This window comes from Eubalaena glacialis, chromosome X (genome assembly GCF_028564815.1).
Source record: "Eubalaena glacialis isolate mEubGla1 chromosome X, mEubGla1.1.hap2.+ XY, whole genome shotgun sequence".
Lineage (NCBI taxonomy): Eukaryota > Metazoa > Chordata > Mammalia > Artiodactyla > Balaenidae > Eubalaena > Eubalaena glacialis.
In genome coordinates, this window is record NC_083736.1 from 86,483,985 (window position 1) to 86,500,833 (window position 16,849).

Below are 16,849 nucleotides of genomic sequence, written 5' to 3' on the forward strand. Positions count from 1 at the left end.
CTGTCTTGATTACTGTAGCTTTGTAGTATAGTCTGAAGTCAGGGAGCATGATTCCTCCAGCTCCATTTTTCGTTCTCAAGACTGCTTTCGCTATTCGGGGTCTTTTGTGTTTCCATACAAATTGTGAAATTTTTTGTTCTAGTTCTGTGAAAAATACCAGTGGTAGTTTGATAGGGATTGCATTAAATCTGTAGATTGCTTTGGGTAGTAGAGTCATTTTCACAATGTTGATTCTTCCAATCCAAGAACATTGTATATCTCTCCATCTATTTGCATCATCTTTAGTTTCTTTCATCAGTGTCTTATAATTTTCTGCATACAGGTCTTTTGTCTCCTTAGGTAGGTTTATTCCTAGATATTTTATTCTTTTTGTTGCAATGGTAAGTGGGAGTGTTTTCCTAATTTCACTTTCAGATTTTTCATCATTAGTTTATAGGAATGCAAGAAATTTCTGTGCATTATTTTTGTATCCTGCTACTTTGCCAAATTCATTGATTAGCTCTAGTAGTTTTCTGGTAGCATCTTTAGGATTCTCTATGTATAGTATCATGTCATCTGCAAACAGTGACAGCTTTACTTCTTCTTTTCCGATTTGGATTCCTTTTATTTCTTTTTCTTCTCTGATTGCTGTGGCTAACACTTCCAAAACTATGTTGAATAATAGTGGTGAGAGTGGGCAACTTTGTCTTGTTCCTGATCTTAGTGGAAATGGTTTCAGTTTTTCACCATTGAGGACGATGTTCGCTGTGGGTTTGTCATATATGGCCTTTATTATGTTGAGAAAAGTTCCCCCTATGCCTACTTTCTGCAGGGCTTTTATCATAAATGGGTGTTGAATTTTGTCAAAAGCTTTCTCTGCGTCTATTGAGATGATCATATGGTTTTTCTCCTTCAATTTGTTAATATGGTGTATCACGTTGATTGATTTGTGTATATTGAAGAATCCTTGCATTCCTGGAATAAACCCCACTTGATCATGGTGTATGATCCTTTTAATGTGCTGTTGGATTCTGTTTGCTAGTATTTCGTTGAGGATTTTTGCATCTATGTTCATCAGTGATATTGGCCTGTAGTTTTCTTTCTTTGTGACATCTTTGTCTGGTTTTGGTATCAGGGTGATGGTGGCCTCGTAGAATGAGTTGGGGAGTGTTCCTCCCTCTGCTATATTTGGGAAGAGTTGGAGAAGGATAGGTGTTAGCTCTTCTAAATGTTTGATAGAATTCACCTGTGAAGCCATCTGGTCCTGGGCTTTTGTTTGTTGGAAGATTTTTAATCAGTTTCAATTTCAGTGCTTGTGATTGGTCTGTTCATATTTTCTATTTCTTCCTGGTTCAGTCTCGGCAGGTTGTGCATTTCTAAGAATTTGTCCATTTCTTCCAGGTTGTCCATTTTATTGGCATAGAGTTGCTTGTAGTAATCTCTCATGATCATTTGTATTTCTGCAGTGTCAGTTGTTACTTCTCCTTTTTCATTTCTAATTCTACTGATTTGAGTCTTCTCCCTTTTTTTCATGATGAGTCTGGCTAATGGTTTATCAATTTTGTTTATCTTCTCAAAGAACCAGCTTTTAGTTTTATTGATCTTTGCTATTGTTTCCTTCATTTCTTTTTCATTTATTTCTGATCTGATCTTTATGATTTCTTTCCTTCTGCTAGCTTTGGGGTTTTTTTGTTCTTCTTTCTCTAATTGCTTTAGGTGCAAGGTTAGGTTGTTTATTCGAGATGTTTCCTGTTTCTTGAGGTAGGCTTGTATTGCTATAAACTTCCCTCTTAGAACTGCTTTTGCTGCATCCCATAGGTTTTGGATCGTCGTGTCTCCATTGTCATTTGTTTCTAGGTATTTTTTGATTTCCCCTTAGATTTCTTCAGTGATCACTTCGTTATTAAGTAGTGTATTGTGTAGCCTCCATGTGTTTGTATTTTTTACAGATCTTTCCTGTAATTGATATCTATTCTCATAGCGTTGTGGTCGGAAAAGATACTTGATATGATTTCAATTTTCTTAAATTTACCAAGGCTTGATTTGTGACCCAAGATATGATCTATCCTGGAGAATGTTCCATGAGCACTTGAGAAAAATGTGTATTCTGTTGTTTTGGGGTGGAATGTCCTATAAATATCAATTAAGTCCATCTTGTTTAATGTATCATTTAAAGCTTGTGTTTCCTTATTTATTTTCATTTTGGATGATCTGTCCATTGGTGAAAGTGGGGTGTTAAAGTCCCCTACTATGATTGTGTTACTGTCGATTTCCCCTTTTATGGCTGTTAGTATTTGCCTTATGTATTGAGGTGCTCCAATGTTGGGTGCATAAATATTTACAATTGTTATATCTTCTTCTTGGATCGATCCCTTGATCATTATATAGTGTCCTTCTTTGTCTCTTGTAATAGTCTTTATTTTAAAGTCTATTTTGTCTGATATGGGAATTGCTACTCCAGCTTTCTTTTGATTTCCATTTGCATGGAGTATCTTTCTCCATCCCCTCACTTTCAGTCTGTATGTGTCCCTAGGTCTGAAGTGGGTCTCTTGTAGACAGCATATATACGGGTCTTGTTTTTGTATCCATTCAGCCAGTCTGTGTCTTTTGGTGGGAGCATTTAATCCATTTACATTTAAGGTAATTATCAATATGTATGTTCTTATTCCCATTTTCCTAAATGTTTTGGGTTTGTTATTGTAGGTGTTTTCCTTCTCTTGTGTTTCTTGCCTAGAGAAGTTCCTTTAACATTTGTTGTAAAGCTGGTTTGGTGGTGCTGAACTCTCTCAGCTTTACCTTGTCTGTAAAGGTTTTAATTTCTCCATCAAATCTGAATGAGATATCTGCTGGGTAGAGTAATCTTGGTTGTAGGTTTTTCTCCTTCATCACTTTAAATATGTTCTGCCACTCCTTTCTGGCTTGCAGAGTTTCTGCTGAAAGATCAGCTGTTAACCTTATGGGGATGCCCTTGTGTGTTATTTGTTGCTTTTCCCTTGCTGCTTTTAATATGTTTTCTTTATATTTAATTTTTGATAGTTTGATTAATATGTGTCTTGGCGTGTTTCTCCTTGGATTTATCCTGTATGGGACTCTCTGTGCTTCCTGGACTTGATTAACTATTTCCTTTCCCATATTAGGGAAGTTTTCAACTATATTCTCTTCAAATATTGTCTCAGTCCCTTTCTTTTTCTCTCCTTCTTCTGGGACCCCTATAATTCGAATGTTGGTGCGTTTAATGTTGTCCCAGAGGTCTCTGAGTCTGTCCTCAGTTCCTTTCATTCTTTTTTCTTTATTCTGCTTTGCAGTAGTTATTTCTACTATTTTGTCTTCCAGGTCACTTTTCCTTTCTTCTGCCTCAGTTATTCTGCTATTGATCCCTTCTAGAGTATTTTAAATTTCATTTATTGTGTTTTTCATCATTGCTTGGTTCCTCTTTAGTTCTTCTATGTCCTTGTTAAATGTTTCTTTCATTTTGTGTATTCTATTTCCAAGATTTTGGATCATCTTTACTATCATTATTCTGAATTATTTTTCAGGTAGACTACCTATTTCCTCTTCATTTGTTAGGTCTGGTGTGTTTTTACCTTGCTCCTTCATCTGCTGTGTGTTTTTCTGTCTTCTCATTTTGCTTATCTTACTGTGTTTGGGGTCTGCTTTTCGCAGGCTGCACGTTTGTAGTTCCCGTTGTTTTTGGTGTCTGTCCCCAGTGGCTAAGGTTGGTTCAGTGGGTTGTGTAGGCTTCCTGGTGGAGGGGACTAGTGCCTGTGTTCTGGTGGATGAGGCTGGATCTTGTCTTTCAGGTGGGCAGGTCCACGTCTGATGGTGTGTTTTGGGGTGTCTGTGGCCTTATTATGATTTTAGGCAGCCTCTCTGCTAATGGATGGGGCTGTGTTCCTGTCTTGCTAGTTGTTTGGCATAGGGTGTCCAGCACTGTAGCTTGCTGGTCATTGAGTGAAGCTGGGTCTTGATGTTGAGATGGAGATCTCTGGGAGATTTTCACCTTTTGGTATTACATGGAGCTGGGAGGTCTCTTGTGGTCCAGTGTCCTGAAGTTGGCTCTCCCACCTCAGAGGCACAGCCCTGATGCCTGGCTGGAGCACCAAGAGCCTTTCATCCACACGGCTCAGAATAAAAGGGAGAAAAAATAGAAAGAAAGAAAGAGGATAAAATAAAATAAAGTAATTAAAATAAAAAATAATTATTAAGAAAAAACTTTTTTTAATGGAAAAAATAAAAGAAAAAAACGGACGGACAGAACGCTAGGACAAAAGGTGAAAGCAAAACTATACAGACAGAATCTCACACAGAAGCATACACATACACACTCACAAACAGAGGAAAAGGGGAAAAAATAATATATCTTGCTCCCAAAGTCCACCTCCTCAATTTGGGATGATTCATTGTCTATTCAGGTATTCAGCAGATGCAGGGTACATCAAGTTGATTGTAGAGCTTTAATCCACTGCTTCTGAGGCTGCTGGGAGAAATTTCCCTTTCTCTTCTTTGTTCGCACAGCTCCCAGAGTTCAGCTTTGGATTTGGCCCTGCTTCTGTGTGTAGGTCACCTGAGGGCATATATTCCCCACCCTGATTGGATCAGGTTAAAGGAGCAGCTGATTAGGGGGCTCTGGCTCACTCAGGGCAGGGGGAAGGAGGGGTACGATATGTGGGGTGAGCCTGCAGTGGCAGAGGCCGGTGTGACATTGCAACAGCCTGAGGCATGCCGTGTGTTCTCCCAGGGAAGTTGTCCCTGTTTCACGGGACCCTAGAAATGGCAGTCTGCACAGGCTCCCAGGAGGGGAGGTGTGGAGCGTGACCTGTGCTCGCACACAGGCTTCTTGGTGGTGGCAGCAGCAACCTTAGCGTCTCATGCCCATCTCTGGGATCTGCGCTGATAGCCGTGGCTCGCGCCCGTCTCTGGAGCTCCTTTAAGCGGCGCTCTTAATCCCCTGTCCTCATGCACCAGGAAACAAAGAGGGAAGAAAATGTCTCTTGCCTCTTTGGCAGTTCCAGACTTTGTCCCGGACTCCCTCCCGGCTAGCTGTGGTGCACTAACCCCTTCAGGCTGTGTTCACGCCGCCAACCCCAGTCCTCTCCCTGGGATCTGACCGAAGCCCGAACCTCAGCTCCCAGCCCCCGCCCTCCCCGGCGGGTGAGCAGACAAGCCTCTCGGGCTGGTGAGTGCTGGTCGGCACTGATCCTCTGTGCGGGAATCTGTCCGCTTTGCCCTCCCCACCCCTGTGGTTGCGCTCTCCTCCGTGGCTCCAAAGCTTCTCCCCTCCGCCACCCACAGTCTCCGCCCACGAAGGGCCTTCCTAGTGTGTGGAAACCTTTCCTCCTTCACAGCTCCCTCCCACTGGTGTAGGTCCTGTCCCTATTCTTTTGTCTCTGTTTTTTCTGTTTTCTTTTGCCCTACCCAGTTACGTGGGGATTTTCTTGCCTTTTGGGAGGTCTGAGGTCTTCTGCCAGCGTTCAGTGGGTGTTCTATAGGAGCAGTTCCACGTGTAGATATATTTCTGATGTATCTGTGGGGAGGAAGGTGATCCCCATGTCTTACTCTTCCGCCATCTTCTCCTTATTTCTCTCTTAATTTTAATATAGTCAACTTTATCATCTCTTAAAAAATAATGTTTTGTGTCTTAAGAGGTCCTTCTCCACCCCAAATTCAGGAATATATTCACCTATATTTCCTATTAAACATTATACCATTTTATTTTTTATATTTAAGGTAATTGATCCATTATCTAAAGTTAATTTTTGAATGGTGTAGAGATCCAATTTCAGTTTTTCCCTATGAATGACCATTTTTCCACCTGCTTGTATGGAATAGTCCTTTCTTTCCCTATTTATCTACAATGCTATATTGGACTTATATCAATGTTTTATACATGTGTGGGTGTGGGGAAATAAAACTTTCCAGATTTCTCAGTTCTTTTGTTAAAAAGTCCTAGCCTTCCAAGATATAAAAATATAAAGATAGAAAATATTTGTCTTAATTTCTCCTAGGAAGATTTTACTCCTCACATACTACAAGAATGATATTGTAGCCATTTGTCTGTTAATTGCTTTGATCCAAAAGAATAATAAAATGTGTCATCTCTTCCAGAGAGGATCAAATAGTCACAGTCCTGACGAGGTCCCTAGGTTAAGTCCCAAGGTTCCAGGAAGACTAGAACTCTATTTTCCTTGGTATTTACATGCCAAAGGGATGAAGCCCAGAACTTGGCAACATCTCTGTGTTAAAAGCCAGAGACAGCTGTTGTTTATTTAGCCCTTGGAAAGATATATTTATATTCCAACAGGTGACGGTAAGAACCCAGGATCCTTTCTATCAAATCTCAAGCAAAAGGGTATTTTTCCCCCATTTTTTTTTCTTTTTTTCCTGAGGGGGTGGGTAGGAAAGAGGATGGTTATCTATCTCTTGTATATAAATGAAAAAAATTCATTGTTAGCCATCCCTTGTCTGTGGCAGGTAACCTGCCACCCCAGTAGGAAGAGTCCATAAGCTTTTGCATCACCTGTGGGTCTAAATGTGGGGACTGATGGCTGCAGTGTTATTCTGGTTGTTCATCTGGTTGTATCAATAAGGAACTCTTTTTATCTGACCTAAGTGCCTTATGTTTTATATATATATAGCATATATAGTATAAATGTATCTATAGCATATATATGGTATACAATTAGGCACCATATAATATATACTATAATTATATTATGTAATATTGTATAATTATAAAATATTTTATTAATTGTATTATATATTAATAAATATGTATACATATATAATTATTTTGCAAGTAGGATTGCTCCTAGTGAATTTAAGATTCTTTCTTTGTCGTGAAAGAATTTGGAGACGAAGCAGAGAGGTTAAGAAAGTAAAGTGAGAGTTTATTTATGCAAGGATACGCTCTCAGAGGAAGAGTGGGCAGACAGGTGAGGAGCTGCTGCCCTGGGTTTTTTTGGCAAGCTGGTTATGAGGGGTATACAAATGAAGGGGTGGAATATTCACTGGGAAGGAGGAGTTTGGGGGTCATATTCCCTGATTTTCATCCCACCTCCATCTTCCCAAGGGGAGGAGGGATTATTGTACTTATTTAGCTTAGATCAGAAGTGTCATGGCATCAGCGCATGATGGGTACTTCTTATTTGTAAGGCTAACTTTATTGTAATGAGAGCATAATGAGCAACAGGTTATATTCAGATGTAGGAGATTCCCGTCTTTCCCCACCTTTCTTTGTGTACTTCCAGGACACTTATCACCCAAAATGTGTGATTTCCTGTCAGTGTGGAGGTTCCTGCTTTTCTTTGTCTGCCTATACACCCCCTCTGTTTACAAGATGTGTGATTTCCTGCCAGCTGGCCCCTGCCCCCATTTCTCTGCTCATACCTAGCTACCTGCCTGCCATAACAGGATAAATTATCAAACCCTTCGCAGCTTTTTAAAAACATTGGGTCCCTTTCTCAACTCTATTCTATTCATAATAATTCCAGGTAGCTGGTAAAACAAGTCTGCTGTGTTTTTCAGAAGTATCGTGGCTAATCTTGGAATTTAATTTTTCCATAAAATTTTATGACTAGCTTATCAAACTGCATGAAAAACTGTTGAAATTTTGATGGAATTGCACTAAATGTATATATTAAGGAAAATTGCTACCATTATGATACTGTCTTCTATCCTGAACAGGTGTCTCTCTCCTATTTAAGTTTTCCTTAATACATCAATATAATTTTATTATTTTCCCTGTAGAGATCTTCAATATCTTTGATTAGATATATATTTAAGGAATCATCATTTTTGATGCTGTTGTGATTTTTTAAATGATTCTAGTTGTAGTTTATGAAAATGCATTTGACTTTTGAATATTGATTTCTAGCTACCTAATAAAACCCTTCTATTCATTTTAATATTTTGTCTGTAGATTCCATTGGAATCTCTATGTTGCTAAGTATTTCATCTGCAAATAATGGCAATTTACCTCCTTTTTAATCTTTATGACTTTATTTTTCTTTTCCAGGTGTGCTGGCTAGATCTCCATTATAATGTAGAATAAAATTGGTGATAGTGGCAACCTTTGTATTGTGTCTGATTTAAAGTTTCTCAGTTCCCTCATTTTGATATATAATGCTTTATTATCATTTAGTTTTAAGTATTTTTAAATTTTTATTATGATTTTTCCTTTGACCTATAAATTAGAATTAAAATATTTTTCTAATTATATTAGATATTTAAATTTGTCTTATCATTATTAACTTCTACCTTATTTTTGTTAGGGGTCAAAATATAGTTTTTATATTATCTGTTCTTTCAAAATTTTTGTCTCAAATGTGTCTTTACAGACTCATCCTAGGTAACCACAGTAAGTCACGCTCTTGTATAATCAATTCCACTTAAATGTGGATGGTACCTGTGACCTCTAAGCAACACTATATGGCCAGGGTGTTCGGCTATTGCTGCCTGATTCATTTATCTTATAAGGCAAAGATGAAGAGATTTTGAAGATGTAATTAAAGTCCCCAATTACTTGACTTTAAGTTAATCAAAGGGAGATTATCCTGGGTGGGCCTGACCTAATAAGTTGAGCCTTTAAAGAAGATCTAGAGGTTAGAGACTTGAAGCTGCAGAGAACCTCTCTCCTTGTTGGTTTTGAAGATGAAAGCTGTCATAATTTGTACAGCTATAAGGAAATGAATCTGCCAATTTTCAGAAGAGGTTTAGAAGTGACTTCTTCCCTACTTAATCCACCAGATGAGAATGTGGCCAAACCAACACCTTGACTTGTTATGAAGCATTGAAAATTAATATATTTTGTGACCTAGTACATGTTCTATTTTTGAAAATGTCCCATATGTGCTTGAGAAGAATATATATTCTTTAATTGTTGGTTGAAAATTTCTGTATGTATCCAAGAGATAAAATTTATTGTTCTTCACAACCTTCCTCATCCCCTCTCCAGTTCAAAATAGCTTTTTGTATCTCCAGAATTTTTTTTCCAGTTTCCCTATATTTCCTATATTCTAGGATATTCATCTATGAAATTACTCCATGGTCGAACTTAGTGGATAATGGAGTTTGAGTGATAGATATCTAGTATTTGTGGTAAACTACCATCTTTGCAAGACAAAAATAACCTCTTTTCCACTCAACTGCCAGAATAATCATTTAAAACTGTAGATTTTAGCAGGTAAACTCTGTTTTAACATGTCAATGGATTCCCATGGCTCTAAAAATTAAAATCAAAAGTTTCAATAAATACTACAAGGCCTGGTTTGGTCTGGCCCCTGCTGATCTTTACAACTGTCTCATACTATTTCCCCCCTCACTCTCACATTTCTGCAAATTGCTGGAATTGGTCTTTCAAGTCCTCAATTGTGCCATATTCTGTCCTATAACAGGGCTTTTACACATGCTATTTCCTCTGTCTGAAATGTTTTTCCCTCCCCTCTTCACCCAGTTAAATTCCGTTCATCTTTGAAATTTCAGCTTGAGACTCCTGATGGAATCCTTCTGTAAGTTTTGGACTAGGTCAAATGCTCCTCTTCTCAGAGCATGCTGTACTACTCTTTCATAGCACTTGTCAAAGTTGCAGTTTTACATTTGAGTATTTGGTAAATGTCTGCCTACTCCTCTATATTATAAAGTCCATGAGGTCAAGGATGTTGTTTATCTTTGAACAGGATTGTAGTTCTATTGCCAGGCACTGTGTCTGTCATATAGTACTTTCTTGATCAATACTGAAATGAGGCAGAATCATATAGTGGCAAATACCAGGATTTTCAATTTCTGGTTCAAATCTAGTTCAACCAGTTACTGTGAGACCAAATTACTCAACATCCCTGTGCCTAAGTTTCTGAATCTGTAAAATGGGGATAATAATGGATCTACCTTATAGGATTATGTAGAGAATTAGATGAGTTATTACATGTGAAGCACATTAAGTGGTACCTGGCTCATAATAAATATTATAGTTCACTATTATTAAGTGAAATGAAATATACTTTCAGGTTTACAGGCTTATAACCTTATAATCTAAAATATAAACAAGTAAATATATATATATATGTATATATATTTTTTTGATTTATAATATGGAGCTGATTGACCAAAATATAGAAAACTCTGTTGTTCCAGGAGGATTCTAGGTTACTCTTAATTTGATCATCCTTTTACCACGGCAGACTTACCTGATTGATGATTATGATGATGGTGCCAAAATATCTCACTTTGGAAACCTCCTTGTAGGTTTATAAGTATGTTCATCATCTGATTCTCATAACAACCTGGTCAAGGGGGTCTTTTTGTCATCTCCATTTTTTCAAATGGAGAAAATAAGGATCATAGAGTTTATTTTTTTCTTGGAGTAATAAAAAATGAAATTAATATTTTCAATATTCATGTTAACATGTTACAAAGGAAAGGTTCTACCCTGTGCTATGTGGAGCACTGTGAAAAGGGAGCTTATAAGTAAAAGTGTAGAAAATATGCACGTCAACAAAAGACATTTCATTGGGCAGGTACTAAGGCAATTATTAATCTCTTACAAGTCCTTAGATTTATCTATTCTCTTTATTTTGTCTGGTCATTTACAGGGGCTAAAAGCTGGATGAACCTCTAAAATTGAATGCAGTCTTCAAATCTGATGTACCTCTGCCTGAAAAATATTTTGTCCATGATTTGCTATAGTTATCATCACCTAATATCTTATTTTACTAAGTTCAAAACTCTTTTTAAGATGTTTAGTTAAAATAAGATGAGCTTGTGCTTGTATTTTGTTTTTTAAAAATACATTTCTTACTTGATTAATATTATTTAACTCTACTTTCCCATTTATTTTCATTATCTATTTCCATCTATTTTTTCTCATATTCTGTTCTCACTTAAGGTTAGTCCATGGTGAAATATCCAACTATTTTTAACTTCTACATTTCCTTATTATTGCATAATTTATATACTCAAAATATGTTTTTCTTGCAAAATATGAAGCAGTCGGCTTCAGTTGGTAATTAGTTGCATTTCTTCTTTTCTAATCTCGTAGCAATTTTTCACTATCATCTGCGATTTCTCCCTAGTGTATGCCAAGAATGAAGAAGGTTAAAACACTGTTATCCTCATTAACTTGCTTAGGTCAGGCTCATGGGTGGGGAGCTGTTTATTTTTTTCAAAATACCACCCGAGTGGTTCATAATTATAATTTCCCAGAAATTCAAGTGAAATACAAATGGGATAATGGCAGAAACCTGTTCATCACTCTAAACTATAGTAATTTTCTAATCCAATGACCTCTACCACACACTGGCCACCACCCAAAGCATTTGTCACTGGTTTGCTTTTGGCTTGTTATTTTATTGTTGTTATGAATAGTTTATTGGTAGAGGACAAATGGTCATTTATTTTCACAATAATATAAATAGAGTCATACTGAATATTATAAGAAGCCAGAGAATGACTCTCCTTTTTATTACCTTCTACCATTCACCCTTTTGGAAAGATTATTATATTGTTCAATTTCCATCTACACTGATTGTGTAGAAGTCATTTTTCTTCCCCCCCCCATGGGATTGCATGATGGTTTATTGCAGTTATAGGAAGGACTTTCAAAAAATATTTTTCCTCAATGTTTTCCCCTGTATTGCTTCCCCTCCTACCCTTGCTGACTTTGTCTGTCACCTCTTTTCCCACTATCAAGGAATGAATTACAAGGAAATCATGGTGGATGTTGTTACACAATCAGTAGAACATTGGAGTAGACCTAAACATTACAAAATACTTTTAGAGTCTGAAAGTGAGACGCTGTGGAAATGAGCAAAGATGGGCAATTTATTTTAACAGTGATAACAAAGTAAAAAGTAGGAGTCAACGATAAACAGAAGGTATACAAAGACTGGCAATAAAACAACAGAGTAATGGTTTCATAGGCATTAAGAACAGAGGAAAAAAGAAATAGAAATTCACATAAATCCTTCTCTACAAAAAGGACCCAGGAGTTAGGAATACATTGAAATAAAAATTGAGACTACACATGAACTTGAACTAAAATAATTGCTTCACTAATTGCATGGGATGTAGGTGGGGGTCGTGAGTAACTAATTTTAACTTAATAAACATTTATTAAATAACTCTTACATGCAAAGCACTGACCTAAATTGCTGCGGAAAAACAAATGAAATTAGAGACTTCCTATGCAATTCTAGGTGAAAAAGGTTTCAAGTATCAATCCCCAAAGTGTAATAAATGCTTATGCCTTCCCTATGGGTAATATCAGAGAGTTCAGAAATTCAGTCTATTCTTTTACAAAGTTCCAAGTACCTCTCTCTTCCCAGTCTGTTATCCAGGGATATCTAAGTTCTTGTGAATATCTTTTTGTGAGATTGAGGGTAGGAAGAGTTGTTTTTATTGGCCCTCCTTTTTATAGTGTGCTGATTACAATCTAAGGGCTTTGGCTGCTGATAAATCAAGTGAAACAGGAAAGCTGAGTGACATCACCTGCTTTCTTGGAGATTCTTCAAAGGGAGATGCTCACTTCCAGGTGTTATTATAATCAGTGAAAGGGCTCCCTAACAAACTGGTGAGGGCTCTTTGAAATAAAGTTATTTTCTTTCATCCAGTCATGTATGAAAGTCTGTCCTTGGATGACAGGATAGGATAAGCTCTGGTGTCAGCTGCCTCATAGACATCAGGTAGTAGCAATATAGGATGCTTTACTCATTCTTAGAATGATCATACACAATCTATTATCAAGGGAGGTGTGGAACATTGCTAAAGGCATCAACAGCTCAGGACACCGTGAATAGCTGTGCAGTTATGCACCCACAACTCTAAAGGACATAGTTCATATCATAATCTTTGTAAATGTTACCCCTTATGTAATCTTAAATGGTGACCCTGGCAAAGCTACTTGTGAAAGTCTGGACTGAATTATGAAGTAGATTAGAGGCTGAGTCTTTTCCACAGGATGTTGCCATAGGTTCAGTGACATAGACTTTTTTTTTCTCTCTCTCTCTCTTTTTTTAACATCTTTATTGGAGTATAATTGCTTTACAATGTTGTGTTAGTTTCTGCTGTATAACAAAGTGAATCAGCTATATGTATACATATATCCCCATATCCCCTCCCTCTTGCTTCTCCCTTCCATCCTCCCTATCCCAGCTTTCTAGGTGGTCACAAAGCACCGAGCTGATCTCCCCTTGCAACACAGTTGCTTCCCACTAGCTATCTATTTTACATTTGGCAGTGTATATATGTCAATGCTACTCTCTCACTTCGTCCCAACTTACCCTTCCCTCACCCTGTGTCCTCAAGTCCATTCTCTACAACTGCATCTTTATTCCTGTCCTGCCCCTAGGTTCTTCAGAACCATTTTTCTTTTTTTTGGTTCCATATATATGTGTTAGCATACGGTATTTATTTTTCTCTTTCTGACTTACTTTACTCTGTATGACAGACTCTAGGTCCATCCACCTCACTACAAATAACTCAATTTCATTTCTTTTTATGGCTGAGTAATATTCCGTTGTATATATGTGCCACATCTTCTTTATCCATTCATCTGTTGATGGACACTTAGGTTGCTTCCATGTCCTGGCTATTGTAAATAGTGCTGCAATGAACATTGTGGCACATGACTCTTTTTGAATTATGGTTTTCTCAGGGTATACGCCCAGTAGTGGGAGTGCTGGGTCATATTGCAGTTCTTTTATTTTTTTCTTTTTTTTTAACATCTTTATTGCAGTATAATTGCTTTACAATGGTGTGTTAGTTTCTGCTTTATAACAAAGTGAATCAGTTATACATATTTTTAGTTTTTTAAGGAACCTCCATACTGTTCTCCATAGTGGCTGTATCAGTTTACATTCCCACCAAGAGTGCAAGACGGTTCCCTTTTCTCCACACCCTCTCCAGCATTTATTGTTTGTGGATTTTTTGATGATGGTCATTCTGACTGGTGTGAAGTGATACCTCATTGTAGTTTTGATTTGCATTTCTCTAATGATTAGTGATGTTGAGCATCCTTTCATGTGTTTGTTGGCAATCTGTATATCTTTGGAGAAATGTCTATTTAGGTCTTCTGCCCATTTTTGTATTGGGTTGTTTGTTTTTTTTTTGATATTGAGCTGCATGAGCTGCTTGTATATTTTGGAGATTAATCCTTTGTCAGTTGCTTCATTTGCAAATATTTTCTCCCATTCTGAGGGTTGTCTTTTTGTCTTGTTTATGGTTTCCTTTGCTGTGCAAAAGCTTTTAAGTTTCATTAGGTCCCAATTGTTTATTTTTATTTTTATTTCCATTTCTCTAGGAGGTGGGTCAAAAAGGATCTTGCTATGATTTATGTCATGGACTGTTTTGCCTATGTTTTCCTCTAAGAGTTTTATAGTGACTGGCCTTACATTTAGGTCTTTAATCCATTTAGAGTTTATTTTTGTGTATGGTGCTAGGAAGTGTTCTAATTTCATTCTTTTACATGTAGGTGTCCAGTTTTCCCAGCACCACTTATTGAAGAGGCTGTCTTTTCTCTATTGTATATTCTTGACTCCTTTATCATAGATTAGGTAACCATAGGTGCATGGGTTTATCTCTGGGATTTCTAACCTCTTCCATTGATCTGTATTTCTGTTTTTGTGCCAATACCATACTGTCTTGATTACTGTAGCTTTGTAGTATAGTCTGAAGTCAGGAAATGTGACAGTCTTGCATAGAGCTGGGACAAGAATCCTTGAGGCAGAGGCAACAGTTAGTTCAAAGGCCTTGGAGCAGAAATGAGCTTGCTGTGCTCCAAGAACAATAAAGGAGCTAGTATAGCTAGTGGGAATTGAGGAGGTAGGGGAGTGGTGCACCCTGAGGTAGGCAGAGCCCATATCATGCTGGGCACAACAGGCCATGTTAAGGGGATTTTGCTTCATTAAATGAGTGGGGAATACTAATTAAAGCCCATAGAACAGGGCCTGGCACAGGGGAATTGCTGAATAAGTGTTAGTGATGAAAATGGTGTATGTGATGGGAAGCTGCTTGAGAGTCTAGATCAGGGCACTGATTGATTTGTATTTTAAAGATATCACTCTGGCTGCTGGGTGTGTAGAGAATGGATTTCAGAACAGGGGTTAAGTGTGCATGGCAAAAGTGGAAGCAGCCAAACCCATTAGTGGCTATTGCAGTGTTTTATTTGAGAAGTGTGTTGTTTAAGAGTTTGGACACTCTTCTGGTTTCAGTAGGGAGCCACCAAAACTTTCTGATCAGGGAAGTAACATGATCAAACAGTATCTTCCCAATTATTAAATGAAATGCCATTTTAATCACATTTTAAATAATTCTTTTCTAAAGAAAATTCAAAAGTGGCTCCAGACTTTGCTACTTTGGTTGTCTTTATGAATTCCGTATGTAGTTTTCTCTCTGGACTTAAAGTGCAGTTCATTTATGAAACAAATTTATTCACTCCCCTACTCCTACCCCATATGCTTACAAGGTTATAGAGATACCATTTAAATTGTACACTAGTGTTTTGTTTGATCAGTTATAAACACAGGCTTTTTAGGACAATGCTCTACATGGAAGCAGATAATCATGATAGTCATGATTAAACTCTATCCTTGTGGAGAAATCTGGTATGAATAACACAGGATAGCAATAGTCTGATTATTCCTTGATACAAAGTTACCACACTTCCTTGAGAAATTTCAACCCATTTTATTATCTTACCATTATTTAATTTTATAAGCTCTCATTCAAAATACCCACGTTAAAAAGCTGATGCTTAAATTGAAAGTCAACTCAGATAACCATCATTCCTTAAGCACATTCACCTCAAAAATATGTTAGTGAAACATTTTTAAAGTAACTATCTTCATGGAAATCATTTAAGGAAGGTTTTTATTTAGCCAATTCCTAACTAAATATATATCATTTTATAACATCTTTCCAAGAGTAAATGAATCAATGAATTAAATTAGTACATTTATGGGGTATTGCTTAAGAGATTTATATATGAGATAGTTCTCTAGATTGTGAAACCTCAGCAACAGTATTGTTACCATAGTAATCATCACTTCCTTAGTAATTGTCCGATCATTTGTTATACTTGATAACAACAAGTAGTAAGATAATATGATGGTTTGAAAACTAAGTACATTAAAGGAAACTTTGAAACTCTAAGAGACACAAACATTAATTTTCTCATTTTTAGCTGATTTCACCTCCGGTCTAGAAAATTCTCCAGATTTTATGTAATTGCAGGATTTAAGCACCCATTATTATCAAGTTTCTACAATGGCCAATAATAAAAACCTCTATTTTCTGACAAGAAAAAAAGCTGCCATTTTATTTTACAACCCAGAAAACAGTTGCTAGGGTATGATCAAAAGTATGACATATTAACAAGTCACCATCTGGTGTGATAGCATAGCTTTGCTCTTGTGTGACTCAACTAGCTGCAAATTGGACCTAAGTTAATCATTGCCTAGGCCCACTTCAACAAAGGGCCAAAAACATCATTTGCCTTAAAGTGCTAGCTGGTTAAAGAACACTTGTCACAATGACCTTTAAGCAAACCTCTTTAAAAGGCTCTGAAAGTTATTGAATATCTTGGTGTTCTAGTTGTTGGTTGCATCAGCCTTTGCTATTCCCCTGTTAAATAATTGGATTACTCACAGGTAAATTGTCGCTAGAGATGCAATATCAAACAGAAGGCCAGAGACTGCCAGTGTCATATAAGACCATCACCTTCATATTTTTTTGAGGCAGAACAGTGGGCTTGCTGTCAGTTTTTTCTTTAACTTTAGTTGGTCTACTCCTTCAACAAATTTTGCAAATGCTTTCTTCTGGTATTACTGAGTTAATATGTGCTTGCTTTTATAATGACACTTGAGCTGCTTATTACAAAGGG